The following is a 4,261-nucleotide window of genomic DNA, read 5'->3' as shown; positions in this document are numbered from 1 at the left end:
AAAGAAGTTAATTTCCAATACATGCTACAATACAAATGAAACTTGAAAACATTATGCTAGGTAAAAGAAGCCAGACACAAAAAATACATATTGTATGATTCCACTTAAATGCAAATGTTTAGAATTAGGCACACCTATAGAAACAGAAAGTCGATTCTTGGTTGCCTGGGTCCGGTCAGGTTTGAGGGAGAAATAGGTAGTTGACTTCCAGTGGGCACAAGCTTTCTTTTTAGAATGATGAAAATATTCTAAAATTAATCATGGTAATGTTGCACAACTCTGTGAATATACCTAAGGACATTGAATTGCACACCTTAAATGGCTGAGTTGTGTATTGTATGAGTTATATTTCACGAAAGTCAGTTTTTCATTTTTTGAAGAAGAAAGGAGAGGTAAAAAATGGCCCAGAAGACAATGTCTGAGGACACACACACCTCACTATACTCCCGCCCACCCACCACCTGCCCCAGGATTCACATGTCCACTGAAATATTTCATTCATACACCTCACAAGAAATCCAACAGGGCAGCTGTCAGCCCGGGTTCCCCTACATGCACAAGCTTTGATGCAGGTGGCTTCTCTGGGAAGAGATCCTGGGAACGATGTAGGGCTGGGGCCCAGGAAGAGTGAAATAGGGACGAGAAAGGCCGGCCCAAGCCGTCTTAATTGAGCTGGTTACCGCTGGGGACAATTGAGGCTCAGTCCTGCTGGAGACCCTGCAAACCAAGCAAAACGCACCAGCACAAGGAAAGCGGTAATGGTGGGGGCGGGGGGAGTGGGGAGAATGGTTCCAATAGCAAAGAAACACTGAACAGAGAGCAATACAGGCAGGTACCGACCGACCACACCTGCCGTGACAACCAAGAATACCGTAGTAACAGAATAGTGGGCTGAGGGCTGAAGATGAGAATGGGCGGCCTGCCAGCCCCTCTGGAGCCTCCATATTTCTGACTCAAAGAGCTATCCCCTGCTACCTGATTCTCCAGCCTTGACTCAGAATACCACCGCACCATTTCCACGAGGCAAACCCATCCTCAGATAACAGATACCTGCTGCCTTTGTGGATTCTCAGAAGCATGTGCTCTAGGCCATTGAATACACCAGATGTGTGTGTTTGTTGGTTCTTTTTAAATAGGAGGCATTCTGAGCTGAGTCTGGCGCATGGGGAATCATCAGGCTGTGGGCCACTGTTTAGGTCAACGGTGAGGAGTGATTGGAAAGGAAGACATCTGGCTGATGTAAACTGAGTGATGGCAGCACCCAGAGCGGGTTTAAGAGATGTCCTGAGTCCTGATGGTGCTGCTGCCTCAGAAGTAGGGGTTGTTCTCGGCACAACACTCATTCAAATGAGGAGGGTGTTGTGGGCAGGTGGCCCCAGCCCAGGGTATTATTGTTGTTTAATCGCTAAGCTGTATTCGACTCTTTTGCAGCCCCATGGACTGTAGCCCACCAGACTCCTTCATCCATGGGATTTCCCAGGCAAGAATACTGGAATGGGTTGCCATTTCCTTTTCCAGGGGATCTTCCCAACCTAGGGATCCAACCCCCATCTCCTGCATTGGCAAGCAGATTCTTTACCACTGGGCCACTGGGGAAGCTCCCTTGCCCAGGATGAGAGGAAAAGAAAATGCCCAGGTCTCTCCCCAGAGAGCTGATACTCAAGCCTCCCCGAAGCCAGCCCCTCCTTGGTACATGCCGTGTTGCGTGGTACTTTCTAGTGTCTCAGAGGAAGCCTGGAAGCTGGCTCCACCTACCTTGCTGGGGTGACCGAGGTGGGGGTGAGAGCTGGAAAAGGGGCCAGGTCTGTTCTTTGTGCTGCAGCCACAGCTGCCCACAGCAGTGTGCCCTGCAGCTGACAATATCGGGGTGGCTGCTTCCCACCAACTCCATGCTTGTGGAAGGAAAGAGCACCGTGAACCAAGAAGCAAGATCTTTATTAACCAAGACCAAAGACCCAAGACAGAAGGGGCCTGACCAGGCCACCACCCCAGGGAGGAGCCCCTTCAGGAAAAAGCAGTTCCTTGGAGTGGTGCTCAGATAAGCAAAACCCTGTGGACCCTGTGGACCCCCCAGGCCTGAGCCCAGAGAACTAATGCTGCCATCCTCAGCTCACTCTGTTCACCCACCAACCACTTCACAGGGGCAAGCTGGCCCGAGGAGGACTGGGTCCCCCTTACCTCCAAAACCTGAAACCTCCTTCTCCCCGCCTAGCTGATGTTCAGCATCTCTGAGGGGTAGTGCCTGCTTTTCTCTAAGTCCTCCAAGAAGTCTGATTCATTCCTCTTGTGGACTAATGGAGAAAGCAATGTAAAGATGGGGCAGAGGCTAGAGTGATGCAGCCAGAAGCCAAGGAACACCTGGGGCCCCTGGAAGCTGGAAGAGGCAGGAAGGATCTTCCCCTGGAACCTTTGGAGGGAGCATGGCTCTGCCAACTCTGATTTCAGACCTCTGGCCGCTATGACTGTGAGAGAATTTGTTTCCATTGTTTCAAGCCAGGCAGTATGTGGTCTTTGTTACAGCCATCCTAGGAAACTCTTACAGCCCCTTAAAAAATAACCCCCCAAATAAAAAGTGTTCCTGTCTGTGAGAACCACAAGATGGTGAGACAGGCATGCAGAGGAGTCAAAGCCTTGCTTCCCAAACCAGGGTTCAAAAACCCCTCAAAGTTCTGTGAGCACATGGAGAACTTGGTCAAACACAGCCAGCTCCCTGGAATGTGAACGCACTCAAAGAACTGGAGGAGAAAATCAAGTGATTTAAGTGATAAGTAATTTAAAGCAAAGAGACGTGCTTTGCGGAGCAGAATGCACAATGTGCCTGAATTTTTTCTCAGATGAGAAAGGAGCTTCAAGCAAAGCAGGTGGTTATTTGCGGGCTGTGCCCTAGACTCCCCTGTGATCACTACTGCCTTGGGGTGTCCCGACTCGTCTCGAAGGCAGAGGGGCTTCTCGGAAGGAAAATCCACAGGGACGGGAGGTGATTCCTCAGACACCACACGAGGAGACTCAGCTCCTCTTCTTGAAATGAAAAGGCTCTCAGGAGTGCCCTGAGGTGAGGACTGGCAATGGATAGGGCGAAACAAGCGAGCACTCATCTGACTTCCTGCCCTGATACCAAGCTCCCCAGCTGACCCCTTAACCTTCTGTATCTGGTCATCTGGTCTGTGTCAAAGGGGCCTCAGACCCTAAGGGTGGCCTGAGGAAGCCCGAAGTGCTATCAGACCTCAGCAGGGAGATTTCTTTCCAGGAGGTTGTTGGGGGCGGGCAGGGGAGAGTAATGGGGTAGGGGGGAAACTGGGCTACAAGGGAAAGTGTTTTTCCCTAGGGTGAGCAGAGGGCACAAGACCCTCTAGGTTAGGAGAAGCAAGAGAAGGCCCTTTTCCAACACAGGTGTCCCAAGTCTCTGCTGGGGTGCTATTCCTGAGACTCTGCTGGCTCTGAGCCCCACTCTCAGCACTGATCCCCCAAGACTCCCCCAGGACTGATCCCCCAGGACAGAACCAAGGGCTGGCCACCAGACGGCACCCCCTCCCTCTTCTCTTCCTGCCAGGCCTGGGCTCAGAGGGAGGCTACTGGGAAGTTGGCACTGGGCTCTGGAGCTAATAAATGTTGACATTTGGAGAGTGGGAGCCGTGGGGGTGTTTTATTGGTGTTAATGTGATGCAAGCAGGATTCGAGACTCCCCAGTTGCTCTCTGGAATAGAGTTAGTGAAGGCAGAATGGGAAGGCCCCTCTGCCTCCTGCCACTCAACTTAGGATTTGATTAAAAGCGCCTCCCTGGTGATAAAGACAGAATTGAAGAAATGGCCTGCTGTCTCTATGTCTGCCATGAGGGGAAAGGAGAGCGAAGGGAGGAGGCTTCAGTCCTCTCTGACCTGCTTCCTTGCCTTTCTTCCTGGGAGCACCCCAAACTTTTCTCTGCAGACCTGCCCCTCCCCGAGACCTGAGATCTGGAAGCTTCTTCTGCCCCCAGGTCCCTCTCCACCTCTCATTCCTCTATGCTGTGAGCACAGACCCTCCCTACTTCCCTGTCTCTCTGGCATAGGATCCTGCGATGGTTTGGGGCTGAGAACTGACCCTGGGGCAGGTGGGGACTAACCCCCTAGGCACCATACAGGCCTGTTTCTCCTGATCCAAGGTTCCGTCCTTGGTCCCAGAGCCCAAACGGCTCTCAGATCAAAACCAGGATAAAGAAGAAGTGTCTCTGGAGGCCTGCCTGGCTTGCATTTCTCTGGCTCAACCACAAAGAGAGAACTGGGTG

Source organism: Bos grunniens, chromosome 15, assembly GCF_055505025.1.
Source record: "Bos grunniens cultivar Pamir isolate PY7600 chromosome 15, Bosgru_T2T1.0, whole genome shotgun sequence".
NCBI classification, from domain to species: Eukaryota; Metazoa; Chordata; class Mammalia; order Artiodactyla; family Bovidae; genus Bos; species Bos grunniens.
Note: the sequence above shows the minus strand (reverse complement) of the source record.